This window comes from Diabrotica undecimpunctata, chromosome 1 (assembly GCF_040954645.1).
Source record: "Diabrotica undecimpunctata isolate CICGRU chromosome 1, icDiaUnde3, whole genome shotgun sequence".
NCBI lineage: Eukaryota > Metazoa > Arthropoda > Insecta > Coleoptera > Chrysomelidae > Diabrotica > Diabrotica undecimpunctata.
The window spans coordinates 101,905,022-101,919,842 of NC_092803.1; the positions used below are offsets into that span (position 1 = coordinate 101,905,022).

At 31.5% G+C, this 14,821-nt stretch overlaps 1 protein-coding gene across 1 annotated transcript in view; it reads left to right on the forward strand.

The window, feature by feature from the left end:
- The window catches only part of LOC140451713 (uncharacterized), a 110,587-nt gene extending 96,469 nt beyond the window's left edge, over positions 1-14,118 (forward strand). The window contains exons 3-4 of the transcript XR_011952096.1: positions 13,249-13,507; positions 13,903-14,118. The gene's annotated coding sequence lies outside the window, so the exon portion shown is untranslated. The remainder of the gene's footprint in view (positions 1-13,248; positions 13,508-13,902) is intronic.
- Positions 14,119-14,821: the final 703 nt, after the last annotated feature.

Consider the following 14,821-nt stretch of genomic DNA (forward strand, 5'->3'; position numbering starts at 1 on the left):
TATTCGATCGACTTCCACAGATTGGTGTAAAATATTGGAACAATTTCATTTTCCTTACATTATAGGTGGTAATATGAATGCGCATAACAGCTTGTGGGGTTCATTTTAAGATGATGGCATTGGGCACCAACTTATTAATGCTATTGATACTCTTGATTTAGTTGTTCTTAATAATGGCAAAGCAACCTGTCTGACCCGCCCGGATATGACACAATCTAATATTGATATTACGTTGTGCTCTCCTGATTTAGCAAAAGAAATTACTTGGGACGTCTTAGATGACACATTGGGATCGAATCATTATGTAGTTCAAATGAATATTTCTTCTGTTAATTTTCGTAATGAATACATTCTTCCAAAGTCGAAATGGAATGTTAATACAGCTAATTGGACCCAATATTCTGATCTGATTGAGTAAAATTTTCTTAACTTTTCGGACAGCTTGTCTACCTCAGAAATATGACTTCCTAATGGAAAGTATTAATAATGCATCTTCTCAATCATAAACCATTTAAAATTATTAAATGACCACCTCCTCCGTGGTGGGATTTCGAATGTGAACAAGTTGTTTCTGACAGGAAAGACATATAAAACAGAAAGACATTATAAAAACATATAAAACTAACTCTAGTTTCGCTAATTATGTACGATGTCAGGAAGTAATGGCTAAAACAAAAAAAATTCTAAAACTAAAAGCCAAAAAAAGTTGGAAAAACTGGTGTTCATCCTTAAATAAAAATATGCCTATTAAAAATGTTTGGAATAAAGCAAGGAAAATGCAAAGGAAGTATACTCCATGTATTAATCATTTTAACGATGAATTGATTGAAGAATTTTTTGACAAAATAGCCCCTCTATCAGTTAATACTGCTATAGAAATTCATTCATACGGGACGAACTTGACTTTGTGCTAACTAATAGGTCTAACTCCGGGCTACGGTGATATTAAATATTCTATGCTTAAAAAACTTCCAAATATAGCGAAAAACGTATTACTTGATATTTTTATTGATATATTTTTTTTTAATGCAGAAATTGATATATTAAGAACTGATTATCATACCAATCCTTAAACCAAATAAAGATCCCAACTTGGTACAATCATATAGGCCAATAACTTTGATGTTGTGTGTTTTGAAGACTTTGAAAAGAATTATCAAAGTTAGACTAGAATGGTGGATAACTTATAATAAATTAGCTTGTCAAAATCAATTCTCTATTAAAAAAGGGGTTTTTTTTATTTATTTACGCTGTAACCACCAGGGTTATTAGCGACCTGAAAAATATAATACAGGTGACGTTAGAAGAAATTACAATAATTGATAAAGTCCTGAGTCTTTAAGATAACTTATTATGTTCATGTTTTTTCCTAGAGCTTCCTTTATATTATTTGGGATAGCGTGCATTTTTCTTGCTGCTTCATTTGTTTTGCACTGAGTTAGTATATACTTCACGGAGAGTGTTACTTGACAATTTTTACACATTGGCGGCACAGTTCGCGTAAAGAGGTGTTTATGTGTAAAGTTAGTGTGTCCTAGTCGCAAACGTGTTATTCTCACTTGGTCGTGTCTATTCACTGTGGGTTGGAGCCACGGTTTCACTAATTGTTTGATTTCCTTGAGTTTATTTTGTGATGCACTCCACTTATTTTGCCACGCACTTAACACTTTATGTTTTATTTCTGACTTAAAGTTATCTGAAGAAACCTCATTAATAAGAATGGAGTACTGGCTGAAGGATGCTAAGCGAGCTAGTTCATCTGCCTCTTCATTTCCTTGTATACCTGAATGTGATGGAACAAACATGAAGTCAACAGTGATCTTATTATTTTTTAAAATCTCTATTTCTGATTTGATATGTGAGGCATTTGGATTATTGGTATATAAACGTTTGATAGTGTGAAGTGAGCTTAGTGAATCGGTTATTATGAGTGACGGGGACTGTTTCGACTCTTTTATGTGGATAAGTGCTTGTAATATTGCAAACAACTCCGCAGTGTATGACGAACTAATGGGATTGAATTTAAATTTTAAGGATGTATTGGGTGTAAAGATGGCTGCGCCAACACCGTCTGAAGATTTGGATGCGTCAGTGTATATCTTATAGTGATTTTTATAAGTTTCCATTTCTGTTAAGAATGATTGTTTGATCAGCTCTGTTATAGTCTCACGTTTTTTTATATATATTAAGGTTAATATTAATCTTGGGAATTGGTATTAACCAAGGTGGAGAAGTTAGGAAATTTGTTGGGAGAATTTCAGGAAATTTAAGATGTAGGTCATGAAGATTTCTTCTAACTCTTTCGTAAAATGGTGGATCTAATCTTGTTGTAGAGAAAGTGTCTTGAAATCGATCTATGAACGTATTGGTATAAGTAGGATGTTCTTTATTACTAGCTATTTTAGAAGCACATGAGAGGGAAAGGTATTTGCATCGTAAACTTAGTGGTGGTTCTCCTGTTAAGCATTGTAAACTTTCAACTGGTGTCGTTCGAAACGCACCTGTAGCTATTCGTAGAGCTGTGTTTTGAACAGTTTCTAATGTTTTCAATACTGATACTTTGCTTGATGAATAAACTATCGCACCGTAGTCAAGTTTGGATCTAAAGATTTATATACATGTAATAGTTATTTTGATCTGCTCCCCAGTTTTTGCTGGAAATAGTTTTCATAAAATTTAGTCCTGCTTGGCATGATTTTTTAAGTTCTTCTGTATATTTTTTTCCAGGAGAGCATTTGGTCGAAAACCATACCTAAAAATCTGATATTATTTGTGAAACTAAGGGTTTGATTATATAGCTTCAGATGTGGAGTTAGAGTGTTATGTTTTCGTGTAAATAAAATACATTTAGTTTTTGTCGGTTGAAGTTGTAATCCGATAGTCCTAGACCATAATTCTAACCGATTGATTATTTGTTGTAAATGTTTTTGAATAGATGTAGAGTTTTTTCCTTTGGCAAATAAAGCTAAGTCAGCAGCGTATAATCTTCCTTTAACAATCGGTGAGCATTGTTGAAGTATGTCGTTTATGGCTATTAGAAAAAGGGTTGAGTTTATAACTGATCCTTGTGGTACTCCGTTCTCTTGAACTTTATTATCTGAGTTAACGTTGTCTGATCGAACTATGAAGCTGCGAGAATGAAGAAAATTGGAAATAAATTTTAACATATTGCCTCTGATATTCCAATTATGCAATTTTGATATGATATTGTATCGCCAGACAGTATCATAAGCTTTATTAATATCAAAAATAACTGCGATACAATCGTGCTTATTTGCAAATGCTTCATGTATTCCTGACTCTAAGTCTATTAGGTTATCTATAGTGGATCTATTTTGCCTAAATCCGCTTTGTTGTGGAATAAGGAGTTTTTGTTGTTCTAAATACCATCTCAGCCTTTTGTTTACCATTTTCTCTAACACTTTACATATAATATTGGTTAAAGATATTGGTCGATATGACTTAGGTGATGTCCGGGATTTCTCAGGTTTAAGAAGTGGTAGTATTATTGCTTCGGACCAAGTTGATGGGAAAACCTGGTTACTCCAGATAAAATTATAAAGGTCTAGTAATAAATTTTTTCCATTGTCTGGTAGATGTAGTAGAAATGCTAAGGGGATACCGTCTGGTCCTGGGCTTGAATCTTTGGAAAAGTTTAAGGCTTCAGCAAGTTCTATGAAGGAAAAAGGAACGTTAAAGTTGTGAATCTCATGTCCGTCGAATCCCAATACGTTTTTTTTCTACGTTGTTTTTATGTATTTTAAAATTATCAGTGTAATTTTCGTCACTGAAATTTAATTCGTATTGGTCTGCTAGCATATCTACGATTTCTTTTCTATCACTAATTATTTTGTTATTTTTTGCTAGAAATTGAATCTTATATGGTTGGCTTTTGCCAGAGATTTTCCTTAAGTTTCTCCAAACTGACTTATGCTTGAAGAAGTATTTAGAGATGAGATGAATTTTCTCCAGGATTCTTTTCTATTTTTTTTTTAGAATGTATCTTGCCTCAGCTCTTCGTTTTTTGTAGTCCGTTATATTTTCGACTGTTTTATGATGCTTTAGTCTATTGAAAGATTTCTTATATGCTCTTGTAGCTTGGCTGCATTCAAATGTCCACCACGGAAGAGGTTTATGTTTCTTTAAAATTTTTGTTTTTCTTACATTGGTCTCTGCGGCTGCTGTGATGGTTTGTAAAAATGTACTTAAAAACTTGTCAATGTCGTTTGATGATGTAAAGTTGGTTTGGTTAATGTCCTGTTCGATCTGTTTGGTAAAATTAGTCCAATCAGCATTTTTAATATTCCATTTTGAGATAGGCGATTCGATATTTGTGGTTTTTTGATGCGTTAAAGAAATTATAATGGGGTAGTGGTCACTACCATATAAGTAGGGTAGAACGTCCCATGTTAACGTAATGGACGGAACTGGGTCACACAGAGAAATATTAATTGCCGATGATGTGCCATTATGTATGTTGAATCTGGTTGGTCTTCCGTCGTTAAGTAGATTCAGATTTTGGGATGTTATAATATCTTCTATAATTCGCCCTTTCGGGTTGAGTTTTATGAAACCCCACATCGGATTGTGGCAGTTAAGATCTCCAACGATAATTCTGGGTGAAGGAATTTGTTCCAAAATAGCTGTTAACTCTTCTTGGGATATAGTTTGATTTGGTGGGATATACATATTACATATAGTGAAATTTTGCAATGGATTGTATATTTTATTTTTTATTCTGTAATATTGACGATTTATGTAGTTTTAGTAAATTTTAATTGTTATTGTTAGTATTACATTTTTTTTAACTTATGTAAGCTTTGTCCATAAAATTGTAAAATTTCAGTGACAATAAAGCATATTTCTATTCTATTCTATTCTACATACAAATTCGAAGAAGAAAGCTTCGCATATACCAAAAAGAAGCAAGAGAGAAAGGTAAAAATGCAGGTTTTCGTTATAAAAAATTGCTTCTAAATGGTGAATTATTCACGTTGCGTCAACTGCAAACTTCAACACAACAAAAAGAAGGTATAGTAACAGAAGTTTTGAAAAATAATAAAGCTATAAAATATGGTGATAGATCCCTCTCGAAGGAAGAGTTATCAATGGACATTACTACAGAAAGACCAAAGAAAATACCGAAAACACTGCTACACTGCTAACAGAAAGAGTGATTGTACTGCAGAGACTAGTAAACAGGATAAAAAAATATATACAACAGGAAGAAGAAAAAAAAAGGAAAAGTGGAAAAATCTTAATTAGAACGTGGAATATAAAAATATTAGAAGAAATATATGAACTACAAAACCTTCTTAATCAAACAAAAATCTACAAAATAGATATCTTAGCATTGCAGTAAATAGGATGGAAGAACGAAGACATCTGAGAATACGGAAAATACCTAATATTCTGAAAATGAAAGGAACGTTCTTTGATATAAATCTTATAAAACGCTCCTACAGAGGATAAAGAAGCAAAAGAAAAGAAAAATGTTTATGCCAGATTAGACCAAGAAGTATCAAAAATAAACAATTATAGCGTTAAAATAATTTCTAGAGATTTAAACGCAAAAATATGAAGAGAGGAATATTATATCAGAGAACAATAGTTATAAATAGCCTGCATGAAATAAGTAACGACAATAAGCAAACAATTATAGATTTCGCAGCACACAAAAAAATGGTGATAAACAGTACAAAATTTCCAAATAAAAATATCCACAAAGAAATATGGGTTTCTCTAGATATGAAAACAAGAAATCAGATCGACCACGTCTTAAGAGAAGCAAGACATACTTCAGACATTTCCGATGTGAGAAGTCACAAAGAGGCAAATGGCAATTCGGATCACCACCTTGTTCTAATTAAATATAAACAAAACATTAACGCCAAGGAAACAGAGAAAGGTGAAAAAAAAGATCAAATATGCTTAAGATATATTGACTTCTAATGATGAAAATAGAACAAGTAATGAAACGAAAATATAATGAAACAATGTAATAACGTAAATGAAAAATAGGTCAGAAATATCGAAGATAAGTGGAAGATTTTAAAATAAGCAGTTATAACAGCTGCAAAATAAGTTGTGGGGAAAACCAAAGAACCTAGCCAAAAATATGGTGATTTGATGACTCCTTTTTAATATTTATGTTTGGTTTAAGTGATAATTTAAATATCTGTTGGTGTAGGTTGATTTTCTGTAGACACTGTTTACTATTATATATGCTGCTTTGCGAGTAACACATCCACAACAGGTAATACGTTGTTGTTTTCTTTTTCCATGATGAATATCTAGGTTTAAATAGGTGTTGTCTGTGCATGGTGTTAATATCTCCATTATAGCCGATATATTCAGTTTAGTTTTGTTGCTAGAGTATCATTTCTCTCAAATTTGGTTCTTATTATTTTTAAAGTTTTTTTTCCAAAGGCACATTGGTGAAAAGGCCTGGTAATATCAAAACTGACTAGCATAATATGGTTAAATCCTGAGATTGCATGAAAATGGCTAATAGGACAGAATGCCTTTCCAAGATTTTGTCGACCCACTATTCCACCATATTAGAACTGTGATCTAGTTTATACAGAAAATGCTGTAAATGTATTCGTGTTATGTGCGTATGACTTTAATATCTCTATGAGAAATGTTGACAGTTTGCTGGAAGGAGAATCCATGCTACCGCAAATTGGTCTCAGAAGTTCATTTTTTTTGTGTATTTAAGAGTTTCAGCATAGGTGCGGTGGTGTTCTGCTATAGTGAGGTGTTTTTTTTTTGGTTGTCTTTCAGTTACTCCTTTAATTTAGATGGTATTCATTTTTTTATTTTTCACTCAGGTTGTTTAGGTTAAGATGTTGATTTACTGAAACTTGCAAAATAATTTATTTTTTTTGTCATGAAAAATGATGGAGTAAATGACTAGAAAAGTTTTTGAGGTGATTAATATGAAAACTATTTATAATGAAAGATGAGTTTTAATAAAATATGTTTTAAACATCTGTGTAAAATTTTTTAAATTTGGGGGTCGGGTTCATATAAAAGTCAATGATATGCTGTCATTAATGTTTCAAAAAGGCAGAGCTAGTACGTCTTTTTGATGTACCTATCCATGACAAATGCTGGAGATTATCATGACAATCTTTATCTTGTCTGCAGCAGGGCGAAAAAGCTGCACATATGTTGTGTTGATCCAGGTCTAAGGTTCTTTAAACAGGATGTTCTTGTTCTATTATTTTCATTTCAAAGAGAAAATTATTAATATAGTTGATTCGCCAAGCATAAAAAATTTGAGCATAAAATATTAAACATAAAAAGAATTATTACCGGAACCATGCAACATAAAAATGCCCATCGCTCATTTTAACCGCTGAAACCTGTCATTGCATCCTTTTTCATTTAAAAACAAAGATTTAATAATTAATAATAAGAATATAAACTAAAACGATAAAATTTAGGCTAGAATATAATTTGACATAAATTTGTAGTATTGATATATTGGTGTTGTTTATTTTATTCGAATATTTATATAATTTTAAAGTCCAGAGATGGAAGCCCCAAGGAAACAGAACAAGAGGAAGGCCCCGTAAAAGATGAATAGACGACGTAGAGAGGGATCTTAAAACCATGAACATCAGGCAGTGGCGAAGGAAAGTATCCGACAGGGCAGAATGGAAGAACATTGTTAAGCAGGCCAAGACTCACAAAGGGTTGTAGCGCCATTAGAAGAAGAAGAAGATATAATTTTAAAAAATGTCTTTTTAAAAGATAAGCTCAATTCATAGATGATATGACAAATTACAAGAAAAGCTTTTTCCACCTACCTCTATCCAAAGTATACATTTCCTGACCTCATTGTAGGGAGCAAAGTCGTACTTTTTCTCCCTAGGGAGACAAAGTACTTTTACTTCCTAGAAAGTAAAAGTAAAAGTGACGTCATGGTATATTATCGATGAAATAACATCGACGAAAAAATCATACGTATAACATGGGAGTAAAGTTCTTTTTCCTCCATTGAATGATTACTACCCTCCGCTACGCCTCGGGCAGTAAAGTTCATTCTCGGGAGGAAAAGTAGCACTTTTGCTCCCTTGTTATACAAATAGCTATTTTTTTTATTACCTTTTAAATTTGGTGCCTACATATTATCGTATTTCATCAAACTGGACGATGTAACAAATGATTAAATAAGTATTATGCAAGTAAATTTTGTTCGCACTGTAAGTACTTTTTGCTTGCTAAATAATTGTAGGAAAACTAAAGTTTATTTAAGGGGTGTTTGAGTGCTCTCCTATATTTCTCGCAAGTTGTATCTTGCTGTAGGAAATACATTTGTTGAATTAAAGATTTATATGTTTTAAATATTATATGTCAAAAAGGTTGAGGTTGTCAGTCGGGCTTAAGTTGTAAAATGGACTACATTCTGGCATTACTAACGTTTTAAAAAGGTAGAGCTAGTACTTCTTCCAGGATGAGTGATGAATGTTTACCATCAATATGGCAATCTTTATCTTATCTGCAGCAGCGCAGGTGTTGCAGAGATGTTGTTTTGAACTAGGTTCTAAGGTTCTTTAAACAGAATTATCTTCTTTATCCTCGCTTTCCAAATATTTTTCCTTTCAAGATAGCTAATAGAAGACCATATCTGGATTTATTTCGCCTGATATGTCCAAAGTAATATATCTTTCGAGATTTGATTGTGGTCAGTACCTGTCAGTTCTTGGGTATTTTTCTGAGGACGTCTTTCTTTATGACTCGGTCACTTCACGGGATCTTAAGTATACTTCGATATAACTACATCTTAAATGCTTCCAATCTTCTGCACATATCTTCTTTCGATTTTCATGATTTAACACCATAAAAAAGGACAGAGAAGACGTAACATCACAACATTCTTACTTTTATACCATGAGAGGGGTTGTGGCTCTTCAAGAAGCCCCTTATCTAGTTGAAGGTGGATCTAGTTTTTTCCAATGCACGCTATTATCTCCGGGTTATTGATTATTCTTCATTTATTGAGATGCCAAGGTAGTTGTAGTGCTTTACTCTTCCACTCTAGTGTTTCTTGCTAATTCTTATGAGCTTCGTTTTCTTTACGTTTATATTGGGTTCATATTGTTGACTATATTCCATGATATTGTTCATAAGAACTTGCAGGTCTTCTAGTTTGTCCGTAAATACTTTGGTGTCGTCTGTATATTAAATGTTGTGTAACCGGTGCCCATTTAGCAAAATGTCTTTTTTAATTTTTTTAAAAATCCTTTATAAAAGGTATATAATTTAAAAAAAACCCAATCGGACGATATTACAAAACGTTTTCGGAATCCATATTCCATCATCAGTGCACTAGGTGGGTATACATGTATTGAGCCACTAAATATGTAGGTAAAAACCCGTTAAAAATTGTTTTTTAAATTTGGTTTAGATTATATGGTAATACATTCTATGATGTTAAAGTTACCAGTGGATTTGGTAACATGGCGATAACTTTAACATCATAGAACGTATTACCATATAATGTAAACCAAATTTAAAAAACAATTTTTAACGGGTTTTTACCCACATATTTAGTGGCTCAATACATGTATTCCCACCTAGTGCCCTGATGATGGAATATGGATTCCGAAAACATTTTGTGATATAGCCCGATGGTGTTTTTTAAATTATATACTTTTTATAAAGGATTTTTAATAAAATTTTTTGTTATATATGGTATACAGCCAACTACAGGAACAATGATTTCTTTTTATTTCCTTTTTTTCACATTAGAGATTGTATATTAGAGGAGACAAAATACGGTCGTGATTCACGCCACGCACGCTATTCGGTATGTTCAATACTGAGATTTGCGATCTGATTCTAGTAAAGGTTTTATTATAATAAAATTATTTTCATATCTTTGTTGTTAATTCCTGCTTCTTTTAATATTTGCGTCACGTTGACGTGTTGTACTCGATTAAGAGTACATGCTATCCTAATTTCCCATTAGCATATAACGTGGCTCTAATACCCGCTAACAGAATACTATGAACGACAAATATTATCAGTAAAAACAACGTTTAAGTTTTTGTAACTTTCAGTTTATGCTATATTTGTGAATTTTGATTAAGCAATAATTTTGGTTATAGAATATCACTGTTATTCAAAATATATCAAATTTTTAAAACAGACAGGTAGCTTATAAGAATTTTTTTAATTTGTCCTCATAAACTGAAAGATAATTGATACTCATATTTAAATATATTAATAAATATTTCTTGCAATATACTCTAAATTTTTTAACTCAAAATGTGGTTTTAATTGTATTCAATTTAATTTGTCTTTAAAAAGAACACATTCTTTAAATTCTACACAACTAAATAATGTCTATTAGGCGTAAATAATCGTGGGCGATGTTATTTTTATATTTAAGTACTTTAAATTCGATACTGTTTGTATGCGGGAATTATACAGTTTAACATACATTAGTAAAGACTAATTATAAATAACTATTAAGTACACAATGGAGGCAAAATTAGATCAAACACAGACAATTGAAAGGCTTGTGAATACAAATTGAAAGTTGAGGTTGCGGAAAAGGCTAATTGGACTAATTTTACACGGTACGGTGGTAATGTCTGACGTAAAGGAATAATAGTGCGTTGAATAAGTTCTCATTATTAACTTTACCAGATAATAATTTAGAAAGAGATGGGTACATTCTAAAAAAAGTTACTTATTTAGCTTAAAAGCAATAGGCAAGTATACATATAAAGAAAAATCTATATTTAAAAAAACAATAAACAATGGTTTAAAAAGCATACTTAGAGAAACAGGAAGCGTACATGGGTAAAAAAATGGTATAATAATTGTGTTAAGTAAATAACGTAATTTGCTAATATTTTTATTTGTGGTAGTTTTACAAAAAGTTTTTAAAAAGTTTATAAAATGAATTCAAGTTATCTATATAAATCATTGAGTCAGTTACTCGAAAATGACATAAACTCTAATTTCACTATTTGGGAGAGTGAGTCATCGTTTGAAGGCGTAGAAGTGGGGAAAGACGTATGAAAATCCAGTGGCGTACACTCACTTTTATTTCAACGTTAATTATATTATATTGTCAATATTATTGTTCAAACTAGGCCACAATATATTTATCTGCAGGTTTTTACTGAAGTTTCCATCTCTATATCCAAAGACTGTTTTCAAAGATATAAATTATAGTTTTATTTATTTTATTTGTTTATTATTATATATTTATATATTCTTATGTTATTTTCTTTTTTTTTTTCTTAACTTTAAAAACGGTCTCTATAATAGATATTGAAACGTCAGTAAAATAAACATGTAAATAGATGTATTGTGGCTTATTTCCAACATTCTCCCTAAAAATATGGAATGCCACAAGCAAAAAGCCACAGAAAAATAAATATTGCTATCATTTGTATATTTGTAAACGATCTTTTTATATAGAGATCGAAACGTTAGTAAATTAAACATTTCAATTAAATATATTGTTACTTATTCCCAACTTATTTTGAGTTTTGGTAACAAATGTGAAGTTTGAAATATGCTTAAAAAAAAGCTGAATATAAACTTTTACATTACAAACAAACTAAAACGTTAAAAACTGCTCTTTTAATTACACTAGTACGTTTTTCAAAAGTAATTAACTCCTGCTACAAATTACACCAAAAACCTTCCTTTTGGATTTATTTCCCGTGACGTGCGATCGTTTATAATGTAAAAGTTTAAATTCTGCGTTTTTAGTCATATTTCAAATGCCTAATATCGGTTGCCAAAAATTAAAATCAAATTTTCATGTTATAGGTTCTAAATAAAAGTAATAAATTTTATTTGCACTCTTCACCTTTAAAATGCATTTTAATGTTTGTCGATAGACATCAATTTTTTAACGTCAAGTTGATCCAAATTTTATTTAACATTGATTTTTTACGCGCGGAACTGACATTCAAAATCGCCGGTCGCTTCAAGCGGTGTTTCTGAGAGAACAGTTTATTCTACGCAAAAAGTGCTAATAAATATTTTTGTTTAAAATTATCTCAGCTAAATTTTTTATTTAAAACATTTTTTTTACGGCGTACAAATTCTTAGCAAATCGATTTTTTTTTGCGTTTTTATCCCACTATAAGGGAGGTTTTAGAGGGAAGACCTGACCTAGAGTAAAAGTGGTAATTTTTTTTGCATATTTTTGGGGTCCCAAAATTGATATTCTCAGCAAAATTCCGCTTGTTCGTATGATTTTTAGGGGTCAAATTTTTGACGAATCGACTAAGGGCCGCGCCGTCCACGTGTACAATGTGTGCAGCGCACACAAGCGAGAGCAAGTAAGGGGCGCCACTAGAGTTGATACAAAAATTTTACGACAGCCAAAACAACACTTACCCAGTTACTGATCTTACCACTCTGCGTATCATAACTTCAAAGTTAGGCACATAACGTATTGATTTACAATCTGTATAAACAAAAAAAATCCTATGAAGACATGCAGATGCGAGCAACGATAAATAGTATAAAGAACCTGGAGGAGTGAAAGAATTTATTTACACCTTAGACCGTTGCAGTTGCATTGTTCAGTTGGACACCACCAACGCACGTCGTATATATCTAATTATTAGAATAATATTTGTTTCAACTTGTCAATTTTTGGGAACCCTGCATAAGTAAATCGCAGATCTTAACTTCCAATACCAATATCAATAAACCTATAGTCGTGATACACACATCATATAATAAAATTGCAAAAATAGACATGATATAGGGTGTAATAAAAGCATGGTGTAGCTAGCGAGAAACAAAAGCATAGTTTTAGAAATCTTCATTTAAAACAAAACTGTTGAAAATTAATATTGTTTTGAAGCTATTTTCTTCTGGCATCTTAAAGTAATTACTATTTTTATGGGAATAAGTCACAATTGAAGTTTAAAATAAGTCATTGACGTGTACATTAAAAGTACAGCTTTACAATTTTAACAAAATAAGCATTGTGCAAATAAAAGTGTTATCACTTTTATGAAATATGCACTAGTGTGAACTAATCTTGGGTCGAGTTTATGAATGCAATGCATCTTAATCCTATGTATACCTTATTTGAAAATTAATAATTAAAAAAGGGAAAAAATGGGAATATGAAATAATATTTATGGTTGTTTTAATAGGGGTTTTTCTTAATTACATAATAGAAAATTTGGGTTCTTTGTCTATATGACTATTACAAATCATGGATTTAATATTTTCTTTTAAAACTTTTAGATGTCTCATAAAGGAAAGAAAAAAATGTCGGATTTTCAAAACCTAGTAAAAAAGAAAAAATGGGAAGAAGATCGCAATAAAAAGGCCAGAAAAATAACACAGTTTTTTTTTCTATTCTGCAATAGTAATTTCTACATTAAGTTCTAACGAGGCGTCGACTGGCATTGAATATTTCGAAACATCAATCTGACGAGCAGATTCAGAGTGACGCAAAATTAACACTGTGCCACTGGTGAAATCGATCCCAATGAAAACTCAAGTGAGTTAAAGTCACTTCATATTGATATCATTACTTGTGATGATCCAGGTCTTGAGCCAAAGACTCTTAGTACATGTTTTATGCAAATTTTAGTTGAAAATTGTCTCAAACAAATAATACAGTTCAATTTTACCCGCCATTCATCGGAACGACCATTTTCTTCTAATTATTATGATAGCAACTAAAAAAATGGCGAAGTTTATCATAGAAATTGGTTAGTTTATTCCATTACTGAATATTCTGTATTATTTTTCCTGTAAACTTTTTAACCCCTTAAGAAAATCATGTATTTCGTCGAGGATTCAATGACTGACTGCATGTATGAATGTATTGTTACGATAAATAATGACTCATATCTAAACTGTAAATATCTTTTTCTAATAAGTATTTTTTAGGTAACAGGTCCACTCTTATACCTGCGATTGGAACTCTCCAGAGAAGGGTCCAATAAATTCGTTGGCGACCAAAGATCAAAGAAGCCGGCAAAAGCTTCGAGATAAACAAAATGAGGTATAAAAACGGCCGATTTGAGATTTGAAAGGACAGTCTAAAATTATTATCGAGTCTAGTTTTGAAATGTAACGCGCGTATTGTCGGGAATATAAATTGTAATAAATGTAAATAAATTATATAATTATAATGTAAAATAAATTAGAGTAATATTGTATAAATAAAAACTTTAATAAACTAAGTGTTAGAATATGTTATAATAAATAAATTTAATAAATTAGACTAATAAACTTAGTTCATTGGTATCAAAGTGAAATATAAAATAAATTGTGCAAATGACTACGATTTATGAGCTCACAGTTACGAATTTAAGAAGACATCTTGAGGACAGAGAATTAGGTTTTACCGGAAAAAAGGATGATTTAGTCCAACGACTAAAGAACGCTTTGAAGGAAGAGGGTTTGGATCCGAAAACTTATATATTTGAATACAAACATGCTGCTGTCATCTCGTCGATTTCGAAATTAGAGAACAAAGTTTTTAGCGATATTTCGAAAGTTTCCGGCGACATCGCTTCTTTAGAAGACAAAGTTTCTAACGAGATTTCTTCTCTGGAAAGCAAAGTTTTTACTAACATCTCTTTGGAAAATTTTAAAGTCACTTCTGAGATGTCGTCCCTCGACGATAGAATATCGACGTTAAAAATCCAAGTTTCTGCCGATATGTTGGCCTTCGAAGAAAAGATATGGAAAGAGATGAAAAGGAAGATGGAGGAAACAGGGACAGCAGAGAGAGGAAATAATCCAATTAAAATAGAGAAAAAAGAAGACGAGACGAAATGTAAAACACGGCCGAAATTTAAAG